Source organism: Piliocolobus tephrosceles, chromosome 1 (genome assembly GCF_002776525.5).
Source record: "Piliocolobus tephrosceles isolate RC106 chromosome 1, ASM277652v3, whole genome shotgun sequence".
In the NCBI taxonomy this organism is placed as follows: domain Eukaryota; kingdom Metazoa; phylum Chordata; class Mammalia; order Primates; family Cercopithecidae; genus Piliocolobus; species Piliocolobus tephrosceles.
The window spans coordinates 58,952,538-58,970,251 of record NC_045434.1 but is presented as its reverse complement, the minus strand read 5'-3'; the positions used below and the strand labels follow the sequence as shown (position 1 = coordinate 58,970,251).

The window sequence follows — 17,714 nt, the reverse complement described above, 5'->3', positions numbered from 1 at the left end:
AGGACACTGAGGGAAAGATGGAAGGAGGAAAGTAGTAGAGAGGGGTTGGTACCTTCCTCTATGGGTCCCACCCTGTGTTGGCATCTTCTTCACAGTTTGTGCCTGGGTGAGCAACAGTGTGTGAGACTGTGTGTGTGTGCCTGGCACATTTGGGTTCCATCCTACTTCAAACTCCTAATAGCTGATTCTCATCTCTGCCTGTCCCTTCCCTGAGGGGGTACAGAGGTGGGCCCAGACCAGACACCACAAGGCTGGGCACTGCCCCCAAGCCTTCTTGAGGCTTTCCCCTTTCCCTAGACATGCACTGTCGCCCTCAAACCTCAGTGTCTCCATTTCCCCACAAGAAATGCATATGCTTTCTGTGTGTGCCCAGAAAGGCAGGCTGGGGAACAGCCGGGAGAGCGTGTGCTTGGGAGTCCTGTTCCAATCTATAAAAAGACTGTTTAGTCTCAAATGTTTTATCTTTGATAAAGCCTGGGCTCTGGACTCCATGTCCTCCAAGGAAGGGAGACATTCCGTGCAGGGTAGAACCAAGGAACTGGCATGCTGCACCCAGCGCTGCTTCTCATCTACCATTCCCTCCCTGCTCCCCTGTGGAAACAGCAGGGTCACCTCTGGGCTTGCGGGTCTAGAAACAGGGCTCCGCAGAAGCTGCAGCTGGTGTGCTGTGGCCACAGTTTAAGGTGGGAGAGAGGCAGAACCGAGAGAGTTTGTTGATGGATTTTTTTTCCAGAGTTTCACTGTTGTCACCTAGGCTGGAGTACAGTGGTATGATCTTGGCTCACTGCAATCTTCGCCTCCTGGGCTCAAGCGATTCTCCTGCCTCAGCCTCCCAAGTAGCAGGATTATGGGCACCTGCCACCATACCTGGCTATTTTTGTATTTTGCTATTTTGTATTTTTGTACAAATGCGGTTCACCATGTTGGCCAGGCTGGTCTCGAACTCCTGACCTCAAGTGATCCGCCTGCCTTGGCCTCCCAAAGTGCTGGGATTACAAGAGTGAGCCACTGCACCCAGCCTGTTGATGGATTTTAAACCAGGGTTTGGTCCTCAGGATGTTTTCAGGCCCCACTAGCCTCGGATTGTGGCTGAAACGCGAAGGTGCAGGAGCACACTGGACAGTGTCAGGAGAACGTAGGGCGACGCCCACAGAAGCCCAAGCTGCAGAAGCTAGGCCGGATTGGACTCCTCCCCCTGGTGTCCCACCCCTGGCTCATTCTCAGCAAGGCAGGAGGCTCGAGGTGCCGAAAAAAAAAAAAATGGTTACCTCTAAATATTTACCCTGTGCATTTCTGGATGTGTCTCGACAGGAACGCAGCGGGAGTTCAAGGAGCACTCAGGGCATGTGACTCAGGCCTCATCACTCAGCTGTCCCTCCAGGGGCCGGCCGCAGAGGCTCTGATGTCCCTCCATGGCCCCCACCCCACCCACTCCCTGTGCCCCACCACCCTGACTAGCGGCCTCATTGTTCTCCCTTGGGGAGGAGGGGGCCTGAACCCCTCCACCCCCCCCCCCACATCCTGCCCCAAGACAACACAAAGCCCAGCTGCAGCGCTCAGTAAAGGGGCTGGGGTGGGGCAAGGAGGCGAATTTCAACTGTTCAAGGGTGGAGGGAGCCCCATTCAGGGCTAGCTCTCTCACAAAAGGAAAAGGGGTAAGGTTGGTGCCAGGGGGAGGGGAAGGAAGAGGAGCGTGCAGAGCTGGAAGCGGGAGGTGAAGTGGGGATTTCAAGGCCGAGAGCCACCAAGCCAATGCTACGGGCCCTGGGAATGGCTAAGGGCCCTGGCAAGAGGCACCGGGCCCTGCTGTGGGGAGGCTGTGCCTGCACAATGACAGGGAAGGAACTGACACACAGAAACTCCAAACACAGAGGTTGCTCTGTCATATTGGTGGTTCCTACTGACATATGACTGTCCTGGGAGGTTGGCTGTGCAGCTGGTTTTTTGTGCAACTCAGAGAGCACAGCTCAAACATCCAGGCTATGCCTGGACCCAGGGGAAATAAGAGTACACCTTGATCCTTGGGTGCTTGGGGTTTGGTTGTGGCTACATTCACTGGGCTGATGAACTTGTAGGAATGTACAAGAAGTGGGGGTCATGGGTTGGGATACCTGGGCTCTTGGATGTACTTGTTTTGAGGGTGCTAGGCATGTGTATGTCATGTGTGAGGGCACATGTGTTTATCTGTACCTATGCATGTACAGCGAGGGGATTGAGATGATGGGTTGTGACTTCATTCTGAAGCCGCCTTCTTGGGAGCCCTTGGGATACCCAGAGGGGCTACGAGTCCTCTCAACTGGACACAGCCATGATGGGGTGGAGATGGGAAATGTCTCAGGGAGAGGCTTGCAGGAGGGGAATGGAGAGGAGAGAAGACAGGGGCAGTCCTGGGCATGCGAAGTGGAAGTTTCTGGCTGCACATGAGGAAAATGTTCTCCGAGTTTCACCCTATGAGGCAACCAGACCACCCAAGGAAACTGGGTAAGGCAGTGTCACCATGGAGACAGGGAACAGGTTTGATAAGAGGGAGGATGCTGGGGAACGGGTCAGAGAGCAGCTGAAAGGGGCTGGGATCATAGGAGATCCTCCGCTGAGGCAATCTGGCTCATACCCAAGGGCCCGAGGGAATTGGGTTTGTTTGAATTTTTCCTATGGGAGGAAGAAGCAGTGAAAGACAAGCCCCTGGGTCCCCTGGGGTGAACCTGGGGGAACTGTGCCCACCTTCCCTGCTGGAGAAGAGGCCAGAGGGGCAGAAACCCCTTTTCCACTGTCCCACTGTGGACTCAGGTCGCCCATCTCTGCAGCCAAGAAAAAGCCAGTTATTTTATTTATGTATAGATTTAAAGCATATAACTTGATGATCTAATCTCTGTATACATTGTGAGATAATCAGCACAATCAAACTAATTAAGATAGTCATCACCTCACATAGTGTGTGTGTGTGTGTGAATATGTGTGAGTGTGTGTGTGTGTGTGTCTAATAGGAGCACTTAAGATCTACTTTCAAGAAAAGGCCAGCTACAGTGGCCAGGAGGCGAGCCCCTGGGGTTGGCTATGCCCCACAGTCCCCTCCTTTGTGAGGTGCTCCCAGCACTGCCTGTCCGCACGGTATTTTGCGTAGGATCACTCAACAGTGCTTACTGAGCACTTATCACGCATGTAGGACGGCACCTGCCTTTGTTATCCCCCCAGCACAACACTCACTAGCTGTGTGACCCTGGTCACATCACTTCCCATCTGTAAGCCTCCATTTTCTCACCTGTGACATTTAAATAATGACACTAATTACCTCACAAGAATTGTAGTGTGGGCCGGGCATGGTGACTCACGCCTGTAATCCCAACACTTTGGGAGGCTGAGGCGGGTGGACCACCCGAGGTCAGGAGTTCAAGACCCAGCCTGGTCAACATGGTGAAATCCCGTCTCTACTAAAAATACAAAAATTAGCCGGGCCTGGTGACAGGCGCCTGTAATCCCAGCTACTCAAGAGGCTGAGGCAGGGAGAATCACTTGAACTCAGGAGGCGGAGGTTGCAGTGTGCCGAGATCACGCCACTGCACTCCAGACTGGGCGACAGAGCAAGATTCTGTCTCAAAAAAAAAAAAAAAAAAGTTGTAGTGTGAGGTAAATAAGTCAATAAATATAAAACACAGTGCTGGCTGGGTGTGGTGGCTCACACCTGTAATCCCAGCACTTTGAGAGGCCAAGGAAGGTGGATCATCTGAGGTCAGAAGTTCGAGACCAGTCTGGCCAAAATGGCCAAATCCCATCTCTACTTAAAATACAAAAATATAGCCAGGCATGGTGACGGGCACCTGTAATCCCAGCTACCTTGGGAGGCTGAGGCAGGAGAACCACTTGAACCGGGGAGGAGGAGGAGGCTGCAGTGAGTCAAGATCACACCACTGCACCCCAGCCTGGGCAACAAGAAAGAAACTCTGTCTCAAAAATAAATAAATAAATAAAACCCAGTGCTCGATAACTATGCCTTATTATTAATAGTCTACTCATCTAACTGAATTATAATTATTACTATAGAATGACACAGATGACTGTGTTTCTTCAAGGCAAGGACTTAACCTTAGTCATCTGTGTATCCTCCAGTCCTATCAGGGTGCCTGAAATGGGATGCTCAATAAATATCCAAATGAGTGCATTGCAGACATAGACAGGTGATGTTCCTGTGGCCGAGCCTTTATTCTAGGGCAGTTCTTCCTACTGCCTAGTGTCAATGTCTCCCCCAGCTGCTACAAGGGCCTAACCTCTATAAAGAAACTACCATATGCTTAGTTCCAAGCTGGCACCCAATCAATGAAGGCTGTCACTCACAATGCTCACTGTTCTCTTAATCAGACATCCTCTAGAGAAATTAAAGTGAGATCCTCCTCCACATAATCCCTTGGCTCCTGCAGTGGACCGGCAGCTTTCTCCCGAGCCTTCTCCTCTCAGTCTCTGACTAGTGCTTAATGGGCTGCCCAGACAACCTTCAGCAGCAACCCTTCCCCATGAGGGCCAGGCTGGGCCGGGCACATATCCTGCCATGTCAGGAGACAGCTCGTGGGTTGGCAAGGAGCAGAACAGGCCACTGTTGAGAGTCCAAAGGTGGGGTTCTCTCCCACTGAAAAGAGCCAGGAGACAGGCTGGCCGCCACGGAGACCATTTGGTGCTCAGAGAACACTTGCTGAATTCTTCTGTCAACAACAGAAGCAGGTGATGGGGCAGAGAGGAAATAACACAGAATCTGGAATCAGAGGACCTGGTTCCATTAGATGAATGCTAAGTTCCCGGCCAGCCCTGAAGGTCACGAAGTTGTTTTCCCACAGGCTTCTGTGTGCTGAGCTCAGTGCTGCGGGAGATAGAGACAAAGCCCAGGGCAAGGTCTGGGCCATCAGGGAGTTGACAGTGTTGCTGGGGAAGGACTGTTTACTCACAAAGGGACGGCAAACCTCCACATATGTACTCCGCTTTGTTCTGCAGCCACCCTCCCTCCCAATTAGGTTCTAGAACATGTGCCCAGACTGGAGAGTACAACAGACACTCAGGAGAGAGGGTGAGCAGGGAAGCTTCCCGGGCAGAATGAGGCAGGGCATGGATGAGATGTGAGCAGCCCACAGAACTGAGTTCAGAGAGGAAAGCACCAGAGAGCACCTCATGTTACTTGTGGGGGCTCCATCGGCATGGCGGATGGGCAGTTCTTCACTGGGCGGGACTGTCCCACTCGCTGCAGAGCTTTTCACTTCCCTGGCCTTGCTCATAAATGTTTGGAGCATCTCCCTATTACTGTGACCATCAAAGACACCGCATGAGCCTGGACAACATTGTGAGACCTTGTCCCTATACAAAATTAAAAACTAGCCAGACACGGTGGCACACACCTAGAGTCCCATTTACTTGGAAGGCTGAGGCAGGCGAATCCTCTGAGCTTGGGAGTTTGAAGCTGCAGTCAGCTAGGGTAGTACCCCTGCACTCCAGGTTGGACAACAGGCTGAGACTTTCTGTCTTAAAAGAGAATTTTAAATGAAGAAAAACACCCCGTGCATTTCCAAACACCCCCTGAATAACAGGCACTTTCCTCTACCTACACTCCGTTAATTTGCTAGTACAGGAACAGACTCAGAGGAACAGAGTTACCTGAGGACACACGACAAGTTCATGGCAGACTGGGTGTTACAAGTAGGTCTCCCAAAACCCTGGGGGATGCTCTTTCCACCCCACCAGATTGATCTTGGTTTCTAGCACAGCCTCCCCACTTTAGATGACACCTTCTTATCAGAGATGACTTGAATACTACCTATCATCTTTGAGATTCCAAACACACAAGATGACACAAAGTTCTCTCAGGTTTTTTGCAATTTTCACAAATATCCAAACAAAGGAGTGTACTCCCATCAGGAAAATGTGTGTCTATCTTCACACACACATAAGAGCACAACCTGTTCTCTCTGGCTTTGCACAAAGTCCTGCGTGAGAACAATGCTGTATTTTTAAATAAAAGGGCTATTGCTTTATTTTGTCCTTTCTTGGCTCCCTTATTGGTAAAAGGAATGTCTCCCAGACTGCCTGGAGTGGCAGGAGGGCCTGTGATGGAGAGGACGGATGTGGGGGAAGATAGGAAAAGAGAAGCTGGAGGGGTGCCTGGAGTGGGGGGTTATTTATGAGGGGAGAGAGAGTCCCTGGCAGTTGCTAAGCAAAGGCAAAGCTTGTGCAGGTCAGACTGAGCCAGGGAGATGCTGGGCACCCACAGTGTTGCCAGAAGGTGACCCAATTCATTCAGGTGGAGCTGGGAGGGATAAAGGCAGGGGAAGACATTCCTAAAAGTCAGGTGAGAGGAACGAAAAGGTGGGGTTTTTTTGTTTGTTTTGTTTTGTTTGCCCTGAGTTAAAAGACCATGGAAGTCAGAAGTCAGAGACTGTCCACTACATCGTGATGTTTCATTGATGTGATGTGGGTCTCCTAAAACCCTGATGGTAGATAAAGAAGGTCAGGGAGGGACAAGACCCAGAAGAGGTTCCTCTCTCTCAAAAATGCTAGATTTGGGAAATCATGGTTTGGCACCACCATAGGAACCAACTTCAGGTTAAATTGTATTGTTCCGACCTCTTCTTACTGAAAGGGGTTAATCTGACAGCAATAGCATGCCAAGGGTGTGGACCCCTGGGCAGAGCAAGGAGATGGAGACAGTTCTGGGGCCAGTCCCCACCCTCAGCACTGCAGGGGAATCCTCTTGGGAGGGTTAGGCCCATCCCAGACTGAGGTGACATCTCTGGCTCTCCCCGGCACAGCTGCTAAACTGGAGTGGCCCACACAAGTTCCTGAATCCCAGTCAGAAGTGTTACAGCAGGTCAGGTGCAAAGGGCCACTCCTGCCTCCATGCAATTAGCTGTGGCTGTCAGAGAGCCTGGGGAGGTGTTCCCCTGCCTATGCACAGAGCCAGGAGAAGCTTCTCGAGAGCAAAGCATAGCACAGGGATTGCATAATGCGTGTGTGTGCTTCTCCTTCAATGGCCCCTTCCTCCTTGCCAAGCCATGCCACCCACAGGCAGAGAAGTTAAAGGGACCCAGGCTTCCCAGGCCCAGCCGGGGCCACAGTGTGAACTGAGAACAGCCCAGGAGCATGACAGGGCAAAGCCTCTGGAGACCAATGAAGATATGGGGGGCTGTTTCTGGGCCCCCTCTCCTCTCTACCGCCTCTCTGAGAGACAATGCGAGACCTATACTGTCCAGCGCAGTGGCCGCTAGTCACTTGTGACTATATTTAAATTCATTAAAATTAAATTTAAAATGCAGTTTCTTAGCTGCACTAGCCACATATCAAGGCTCAATGGCCACACAAAGCTAGTGGCTCCAGTATTGCACAGCACGGTTCTAGAACACATCCATCATCGCAGAGCTTTCCATTGGGCAGCAATGGTACAGCCTCTGTTGTCAGACTGACCTGTGCTTGATTTCTAGCTCTGCCACTTACTGGCTACATGATTTTGGACAATTATTTCACCTCTCTCTGTCTTAATTTCCTCCCTGGCAAAGTGCTTAGGCAGTGCCTAGCACATGGTAAGTAACCAACAAACGTTACCTTTGAGCATCACCACTCGACTCGACCACTTACTGAAGCCCAGTTGAAGTACCTCCTCCTGCAAGAAGTCTCCAACCTTTAACCATTCACTTAGCCATGCAGCCTTTTGTCCATTCAACATTTATCGAGCACCCTAATATACATCAGGCACTATGCTAGGTGATGAAGCGGCAAAATCCAATCACAGATGCTCCCTCTCCTCAAAAAGTCAACTTAAGTGGGGACAATGACAACAAACAGAGTGGACAATTACAAGCCTGAGTGACAAGTGCTGGGATTGGGACATACGTGTCACAGGGCTTCCTCAGACTAATCCCTTTGGCCTTTTGACTCTGATCTCTGCAGGTTCAGTCACAAAGTGAGGCCACACGATCCTGTCCTCGATTACAAACTCCTAATCTCAGGTTGCTCATTCATGTGGCTGGTCTCCCCAGACAGGCCCCAGACACGGCTCCCAGTTGTCTGTCCTTGTCACATACACACACAGCTTCAAGGCCCATTTTCTACAGCTTCCGAGGAGTGGGCACCCCACCTGCGGGCCCTGGACAACGGATTTAAGAGGGAAGGAAGACAGATTCTGAGGCAGGAAGGAAATTGAATGGATCCAGCACATGCAAACGGCAGTGGCTGTGCATTAGAGGACTTGCCCGCTCCATCCTGCTAAGCCTGGTCTCCCTGGCTCACCAGCGTCTCTTCTAGCCCTCATTCTGATCTCCAGCTCCGTCTAGGAGGGCCCTGTTTCTGTGTGTGGAGGTATGTGGGTGTGAATTCTGTCTACCCTATCAGACTGGAAGCCCCTTAGAGAGAAGGACTGAGACATCCCATTAGATCAGACCTCTCCATGGGTAAAAACTGCACTTCCCTCCTCGGATGGAAATCTCTAAGCTCCCAGCCAGGGCCCCCAGGAGAGGAACTGGGTGGAGCTGGTGCAGGTGGGAAGAACTAGGGCTGCACAAGGATTGGGGAGGTGAAGTCAGACCACATCTCTGAGCCTTGTTTGTTTAGCTGAAGCTCCTTGTCCTGCTGCCTTTATTTCGTGGATAAATAGGCAGGGTGTGTCTGGGGGTGGAAAACTGGAGAAAGCCCTCTCTATTCAGAGTCCCACCGTCACCACCCCCATCACCTTCACTAGCCCCATCCCAGATGGAAGCTTTTCTTTTACATCAGAGCACCCTCCTTCCCAACCCGGCAACTCAACTCACCAACACACACACACACACGCACAGCCGGAGGTGCACCCAAACACCATCTACCCCTACCCTAGCCAGAGGGTTTTCTAAATTGGACGGGATCCCAGACTCTATTTGAATCTAGGGGAAAAGAGCAGAAGACAAAGTTCAAAGCATATAATAAAAAGAGCTATGTTTGCTGGGTCACACACTGTGCTAAGGACTTCATTGACCCATTTTACAGATGAGGTTCTGCAAAATTAAGGTGTCTCGCCACCTCTCCGCCTCTCCAGACCCCCACTCCACGTCTCTGCATTTTATAGAGCTCTTGGACATTCTTGGTTTCATTTAATTTCATCCTTTTTAACAGGTCAGGGAGCGAAGCATTATTTATTCCCATTCCAAATGAAGAAACGGAGATTCGGAAATATCAAGTTACTTCCCGCTGTGTCACAAAGTTAAGCAGTGGCAGCGCGAACCCACACCAGGTGGTTCAGTGGAGCCCCTAGCTCCACGCACGTACCCAGGAGCGAAGCGGCGGCCCCAGGAGCGGGGACAAACCTCGGGCGCGAGCCCCTGCCCACCCCAGCCCGCCTGGCCGCGCCCCTGCCCGCCGTTGCCAGCGTCGCCCGCCCCATGGCTGAAAGGGTCCGGAAGTGGGGAGGCGGCCTCAGCTCCCGAAACAATGGAGGGGGATTAGGGCCGGCCCGGCTAGCGCCCCACCCGTCGCGTCGGCCTCTGGGTCCTGCTCCCCAGGGCTGCGAAGGACCTGTGGAACTTTCCGGAGCTCGGCACTCCTCCCTCCAAGCCCACCTGGGCGCACCGCGCCCTGCACTCCCGGCCCAGGGGAGGTTCTGTCCCGCCCGCGTTAAGCGGCCCTCTCCCTCTGAGACCATCCGGCCTCTGGGGCCTCGAATGCCAGTTCCGCGGTCCAGTGCCCGCCACCCTCCGCACTGATCCTCTCTCGTTCTGCCGCTTCTCTCCTATGCCCTTCCCTTTGGATAGCGCCCCACCCATCTACCCTCTTCCCTAACTCCCGAACTATTTGGTTCATCAGAGCTATGGAAAGACTAGATCCAAGATCTGGATCTAAAATCCCTGTCCCACAAGAAGTTCTTCCTGATACCTAGCCTCACTCCCTCATGCTGCAGTTGAACTAAGTAAGAATTCTCTGCCTGCCCTTATGGTGTAGTCCTCAGTGGCTCTGGGGTCAGACTGCCAGAGTTTGTAGCTTGGCCCTAACACTTAGCAGTTGTTTGATATTGGATTAGTTCCTTTACTCTCTGTGCCTCAGTTTCTGCATCTATAAAATAGTATCTAATATGTTGTGAGCTTTAAATGGGAGAACCCACAGGTGTAGCATGAATGTCAGTGGAAGTCCCTCTCCTCACCGGCATGCAACCCACAGAGCCCCTCCTGGTGGAGAAGCAGCACCATAAAGTTAGGGAAGATGGGCTGGGGAGGCTGGGGGTAGAGGAGGGCGTTCTGGGTCAGCCCTGCCCTTAGGAGGCAGCAGCTGCCGCTTCTCTCTGGTGCCTCCAAGTGAGTGCCACCTGCCTCGCCCCTGATCTTCTCATCCTTTGATCTTCTGATCTCTGGCCAGGGTCTCCCAGCCAAAGGCATTCCTGTCTCCCTTGCCTTCTCCAAGGAAAGGCAAAGGGCTGGGCTCCCTCCCTTTGCCCCAAGCTCCTTCCTCCCTCCCCTGTGTTGTGTGTGTAACTAAGACTACCAGTCAGGCCCTGGGACGAAGTAACAGCCAGGACCCCTAAGGTGGCAGTGTCTAGGGGGAGGAGAGGACATGGGGAAGTGTTGGACATCGGGGCTGTTACTGGGCATGGTGCCCTGGGCTGGACCAGACACTGTTGGAAAGGTGCCCTCAGCCCAAGTCCCTTATTGCCAGAGCCGGTTTATGCAGAGTCCTGGATGAGCACTGGAGAAAGTGTGTGTGCCCCTGTGAACAGCGTGTGTTTCCTGCCCTCAGGAAACTTCGGTCTGAGGAGAGATTCAGAACCACAGATACTGCTGGACAGAGCCTTGTACATTAGTGCTGGAGGAATCTCAAGTACCTGTGGGTCAGGGAGGGCTTCCTGGAGGAAGCTTGGCCTGAGCTGGCCAAGAAGGACATGATTTGCCATCAGAAAGTGGCCTGCCTCAGAGCTTTGCAAAGCGGGGAAATGAGCTGGGGGTGTTAGCATGGGAATGAGGGAAAGTGTGGTGGATGAATGGTGGCCCCCCTAAAGGTGTGTCTGCCTCCTAATCCCTGGAATCTGTGAATATGATCTTACTTAGAAAAAGGGCCACTGCAGATGTAGCTAAGAAAGAGATCTTGAGATGAGGAGATTCCCCTGGATTATCTGAGTGGGCTCTAAATCCAATGTCAATTGCCCTTGTGTAGACATGCAGAGCTCACACACGGAGAAGAAGGTGAGGTGAAGACAGAGGCGGAGATTGGAGTGATGTGGTAACCACCAGAAGCTGGAAGAGGCACGCAGTGGGTTCTCCCCTAGAGCCATTGACAGGAATGTGTCCCTGCTGACATCTTGATCTTGGGTTTCTGGCCTTCAGAACTGTGAAAGAATAAACTTAGGCCACCCAGTTTGCGGTGCTTTGTTACGGCAGCCACTGGAAACTAACCCAGGTAAGTGGGGAGCAGTCAGCAGAGCCCCTCTTTCCACTGTGGCTTCCTCCTGCCCCTCCCTCTGCTCGCCCTCCATCACTGGCCCAAGTCAATGACCCATCCCACACTTCTTCACCTAGGAAAGTCATTCTCACCCCCTTGAGACTCCCTCGGATCTACTCTGATCAGCAATTCCATTCCTGGGGACTTAACCAACAGAAACACATCCCTATGCTCACTAGACAACCGTACAAAACTGCTCGTAGCACAGCTATCCACGGTACTCCCAACTGGAACATGTCCGGTTGCTCATCACCAGTGGAATGGGTAAACTCGGTTGTATTAACCCATAGTGAGTACCATGCCGCAATGAGGATGAACAAACCATGACCACCAGCCACAACATGGGTGAATCCTTAAACATGGTGAGGGAAAGAAGCCAGATGCAAAATAATGCCCCATTGATAATAGGGTTCAAAACACAGGCACAGCCTACCTATGTTGTTGGAAATCATGATCGTCACTATATTTGTGGGGGAGGGTAGTGACCAGCAGAGGGCATGGGGGTGGAGTGCTTCTGGAAAGCTGATGACGTTCTCTTTCTTGGTCCAGGTGCTAGTTACACAAGTGTATTTGCTTATGGAAATGTATCAAGCTATACACTTATGATATGTGCTCTTTTCTATTATGTATATTATATTTAGTTTAAAAAAACAAACACTGGGCCGGGCGCAGTGGTTCACGCCTGTAATCCCAGCACTTTGGGAGGCCAAGGCAGGCGGATCACTGGAGGCTAAGAGTTTGAGACTAGCCTGGCCAACATGGTAAAACCCCATCTTTACAAAAATATAAAAATTAGCCGGGTGTGGTGGCACATGCCTGTAATCCCAGCTACTTGGGAGGCTCAGTAAGGAGAATTGCTTGAACCTGGGAGGCTGGGAGACAGAGGTTGCAGTAAACCAAGATCACAGCACAGCACTCCAGCCTGGGTAACAGTGAGACTCTCTCAAAAAAACAAACTCTGGAAGTCTTCCATGAACCTCAGGCTTTCTGAGGGCTCCCCTCTAGGTTCCCATGGAATCCTGTGAGTTATTCTCAGCTTTTATGTCATTAAATTGAAATTGGATGGTTTACTTCTGTATATGGTTTCATCGTACTCATCTGCGTATCCTCAGCACTTTCCCCAGGCTCTGACACATAGTAGATGCTCAGTAAACACGAGATTTGCTGCCATGGCCATGGGCTTTGGTGTTCCCAGACTTCCTTCCCAGGGTTTCCTGGCCATTGGCCCCAGCTCCCTGGATCTTCACAGGATTCCACAATGAGACACATTCCTTTCCACTGCTGCCCCATCCTACCTGCCTTCTAAGTGCCCCCACGACCAGCCTATGCTTGTCTCCTGCCTCACGCTTAATGCACAGGATGGTAATTTTCTGACCCAATCGTAAACTCTCTCAATGCAAAATTCAGGTCTTACTTACCTTGGATCTTCAGAGCCTAGGCAAGTGTCAGGCACGCTGTGGAGATTCAAGAACCCACAGCCTCAAATCTCTAGAGTCCTCTATCCAAGCCTAGGGGTAGGCACATACCTTTGTTCGTCCTAGCTTGTTTGGAATTCGATGGAAATTTTCAAAAGAAGTTTTCTTTAAAAAAAAATTAAGAGAATGAATAGGAAAGGCAAAAGCTTCTAAGTGGAAGGGTTTATAGAACAGATGTCTCACTCTAATGAAACCCAAGCCTGGCCACGAGCTGGCTGGCTGGCAGCTTAAGAGGCTCCCCAGCGCGACTCCATCCTCACCGCAGCCGTCTGGGTTGGAAGCCACACCTCGGGCTCCTGCCTGCGGTGGAGCCAGGTTAGTGCTACTACCAGGTCTGAAGAGGGCTGCCCTCTCCGCCTCTCTCTCAAATAAGTCCATCTGCTCCAGTCTAGGGTTTTTGTTTTTCTGCTCTGTACCTCCCAGCCTCTGGCCAGGCATTTGTTCATTCATTCACTCACTCATTCATCTCTTCACTCATTCCACCAATATTTTTGAGCACCCATGTGCAGAGGGTTTGGGCCAGCACTGAGGATACCAGGAGAGCAATGGTGGCCAGGCCCCTGCTATCTTGGGGAGCCTAGCCTGGTTTGAGAAACAACAAGTAACCAGGAATTAGAACCCAGGGGAATGAGCCTTGGGGCAGGGCAGGCACACAGAGGGGAGGCTTCCCCCAGAGTTGAGGGATTAGGGAAGGTTTCTAGAGGAAGAGACATCTCAGCCAGCCCCTTACATCCTAAATGAAACTGATACTTCCTTGCCTCTTCCAAACACTCCCCACCAGAGCTGCAGGCTTCTGGTCTGAACCCATTTCTTCACCATATCCTTGCAGTAAATCAACCGTGATGTCCAAAGGGCTATTTCTTATAGACCTGGATGTAAACCAATGGTGCATCACCTAAGTGGAAACTAGGTAAAAGCAGTTCTGTAGGAGACGGAGTAGAGAGTGACTGTCCAGCAGCTCTGCTGATGATCTGACTTATTCAATGAATAAGCTTGAGGCGGTGCTTGGCAAACCCTAAAATGCAGATACTGGCTCAGTAGGTTAGGGGTGAGGCCTGAGCTTCTGCATTCCTCACATGCTTCCAGATGATGCTGATGCTATGCTGCTGGGCTGTGAACCATACTTTGAGTGAAAGGCTTTAGGATATCCAGGGGAATCCATAGAAGAAACCTCCTTTAAGCAATCTTTTATAAATATGTTTTAAATCACTTTTTTTTTTTTTTACTAAGCATTGACCAGGCTGACTCATAGAAATATCCCACTGTGGCCTGGTCTAGACAAAGGTGTCTGGCCAAGGGGCCAACCAGAGGACAAAATCCGCTCCTGCCCCTCTCATCAACTCTACCCGCTCCCTACATGGCAGGGCTACTGGGGCAAGGGGCACCCTTTTCTATTTTTCACAAAGATGTTGCCTGGACTAGCTGCAGCCCAGAACACTATGGGGCAGGCAGGCTGAGTGGGCGTGTGGATTTCTGAGGAGGAGCAGGCAGAGGCCTCCGACCTCCTCGGCAGGAGGCAGTCCCTCCAGGATCCCTGGGGATAGCGGGTGTGGCATCTCCAAGGTTGCCTTTATAGGCCAAGGTTACTTCCTCATAGAGAAAGTGAAATGAAACCCAGGTCACCCCACTATCGCCTATAGGGCTAACAAAGAAGGGGTTAGCTTTGGGCTGTCTCCCCTCTGGCCAAAATAAGAGGGAGACTCGGGGGTATTATAGTAGGAAGGAGGGGGAACTCTGGGGAGAACTTCCCGGTGATCACATTCCCAGGGGGATCGAACACTAAGCAAATGGTGGGGTGTAATGACTTGATCTGCCCATCAGGAGGTCTCAGGCCAGGTTAGGGGTAAGGGGCTGGAGTAAGGTGTCAGAAGGGCTCCCCAGGCCAAGTTTCTGAGCTTCCAAGCCTTCCCCTCTTACTACACACACTCTACCTCTATGGCTCTAGGGCCATTCGTCCATCAGCACTGGGCATGCCAGGGTTCCAGGGGTTAGCCCAGGTATTTCCTGACCCCAAGCCCCACCCCCAGCAGGTCCCCTGGGCCCCGCAACATGGTGCCTTTGCACCCCCATGCCAATCTAGACAGTGAAGCTAATACTTTCTGGCAGGTGGAGGCAGGGCAGGCAGAGGGGGAGGTGGCACCCTGGGCTTCTGCATTCAGAGTAGGGGAGTGGGCAACGAGGCGAGGGCCGGCGTGGCGTCGGCTGGCGGGGGGTGGGCATTCCTCTTTCCGCTGGCTGCACATAGTTAATGGGAGGCCTTGTTCTGGCTGGGCACACAGCCCTCGAGGTGCTGATGATGGCCATGTCCTGTTCCGGCCCCTGGGATCTCAAGTCTCACGGAGTCAACACTGCAAATCTCAGGGGACCCTGGCACCTCCCTCACATCACAGTCTCCTCATCATCGGCTCACTCATGCCCCCCCCCCCTTTCTTTCTCTCTCTCTCTCTCTCCCCTCCTCCTCCTTCTCCTCTCTCTCTCCCCTTTCTGCATCTTTATTTATACACCATCATTTGTCTCTATAATACCCTGGGGTCAGGAACTCTCACCCCACAGGAAACAGACCCAAAGGCATCAGAGGACTTGTCCAAAGGCACTCAGCATGTTGGCGGCAAAGACAGGGTCCTAGCCCGGGGTCTCCTGATCCCACTTCCACCAGAGAACAAACCTAAAGCTCCAGCTGCTGGGGTCAGGAGGGCTGCAGACGAAACTGGAGGAGGGAAGCTTTGGAAGCACCCCCTTCCTCCAGAGGACTCACACAGCTCCTCACTCCACAGGACAGAGAAACACTGCAGCAGGAGGGTGGGAGACTGCAGGGAGGGGCTGAGCCAGCAGGGCTCTGCAGGTCAGTGGTAGGATTTCCCGAGTCCAGGCGCTCACTCAGGCTTTACTAAGAATTTATCTCCACAGCTGAACCAGGGACTCTGTTTGTTGTAGTGAAAGTTAGTGTCAGCGCCTAGCACGGCTGTGCCTACTACTAAGTGTATGCTTAATACATATTCATAGGTTGAATAAATGAAAAATAATAGCTAACATCCATTGAATGGTTACTATGTGCCAGACGCCGTTCTAGGCACTTTGCATACATTAACTCATTTAACAAGGGCATCATTGTCATTCCTCTGTTACAGGTGAGGAAACTAAGGCACAAAGAGGGTAAATCTTTCCCCAAGGATTGGTAAAAGGCAGAGCCAGAATCTGAACTCAGGTGGAGTGGCTCTGGGGTTTGTGCACTTACCCACTCTGCTAGATTTATAAGAAACTGGGAAGGAGGCCGACACACACAGGATCTGACATCTGTGGGATGGGCCCTCTGCCTTCCCTTTCAAGCAGAATCCCTGCCCACCAGAGACTGACAACTGCCTCATTCCCAGAATCACTGAGACTCTGGTGTGCCCCCTGTGCCCACTCCAGCACAATGCACCCCATAGACCCTGGCCCCTGCAGATGCCACGCTCAGGCCAAGAAGCACCTCCAACCCAAGGATGCCCAGTCTCCTCTCTAGTCCTGGGGCCGCCTCCTGCACATCTGGGCAAAGGCTGCCTTGTCTCCCCTGTGGCCTCCCTGAGAAAAAGACCCCTTCCTCTCATCCCCTCCTGCCCTAGCCTCTAGGTTAAGGGGAGAAAGGGCTACATAATTTGCAGGACCGGCCGGGCACAGTGGCTCACACCTGTAATCCCAGGACTTTGGGAGGCCAAGGCGGGTGGATCACCTGAGGTCACGAGTTCAAGACCAGCCTGGCCAACATGGCGAATCCCTGTCTCTACTAAAAATACAAAAATTAGCCGGACGTGGTGGCAGGAGCCTATAATCCCAGCTACTTGAGAGGCTGAGGCAGAAGAATCGCTTGAACCCAGGAGGCGGAGGTTGCAGTGAGCCAAGATAGCGACATTGCACTCCAGCCTGGGTGACAGAGCGAGACTCTGTCTAAATAAATAAATAAATAAATAAATAAATAAAATAATTTGCAGGACTCAGTGCAAAATAAAATGTAGGGCCCCTTGTGAAAAAAATTATTAAAAATTTTACGGCCAGGAGCAGTGGCTCAAGCCTGTAATCCCAGCACTTTGGGAGGCCGAGACGGGCAGATCACGAGGTCAGGAGATCGAGACCATCCTGGCTAACATGGTGAAACCCCGTCTCTACTAAAAAATACAAAAAAACTAGCCGGGTGAGGTGGCGGGCGCCTGTAGTCCCAGCTACTCTGGAGGCTGAGGCAGGAGAATGGCATAAACCCGGGAGGTGGAGCTTGCAGCGAGCTGAGATCCGGCCACTGCACTCCAGCCTGGGCAACAGAGTGCCAGACTCCGTCTCAAAAAAAAAAAAAAAAAAAAAAATTTTACACAGCTCTCTCACCTGTAATCTCAGCAAGTTCAAGACCAGCCTGGGCAATATAGTGAGACCTCACTATAAGTTTTAAGTATTTTAATTTTTAAAAAACTTAAAAATTAGCTGGTTGTGGTGGTGGGCACCTGTAGTCTCAGCTACTCGGGAGGCTAAGGTGGGAGGATCACTTGAGCCCAGGGAGTTGAGGCTGCAGTGAGCGGAGATCATACCACTGCACTCCAGCCTGGGTGACAGTGCAAGATCCTGTCTCAAAAATAAATAAATAAATAAATAAAATAAAATAACACACACACACACAACCAAAAAAATAGCATGGTAACAGCAGAGCAATGACCCAAGCACGGGGCCCTGTGTGACAGCGTGGAGGGCATGTCTGTGAAGGGATCTCAGGCCACCCTGGACCCGGTCCCCCAAGCGCAGTTACCGTAACTGTGCTTGGTAGTTATTTTTGGGACAGGAGCTTGCGCTGTCACC

The 17,714-nt window shown here is 51.7% G+C and overlaps 1 protein-coding gene across 2 annotated transcripts in view; it reads right to left on the bottom strand.

The window, feature by feature from the left end:
• LGR6 (leucine rich repeat containing G protein-coupled receptor 6) overlaps positions 1-17,714 on the bottom strand; it is a 122,494-nt gene that overhangs the window by 93,692 nt on the left and 11,088 nt on the right. Inside the window, exon 2 of one of the 2 annotated variants that reach the window (XM_023186850.2) lies at positions 9,555-9,625. The exons of the other annotated variant lie outside the window; for it this stretch is intronic. The gene's annotated coding sequence lies outside the window, so the exon portion shown is untranslated. The remainder of the gene's footprint in view (positions 1-9,554; positions 9,626-17,714) is intronic. 2 annotated transcript variants of the gene reach the window in all.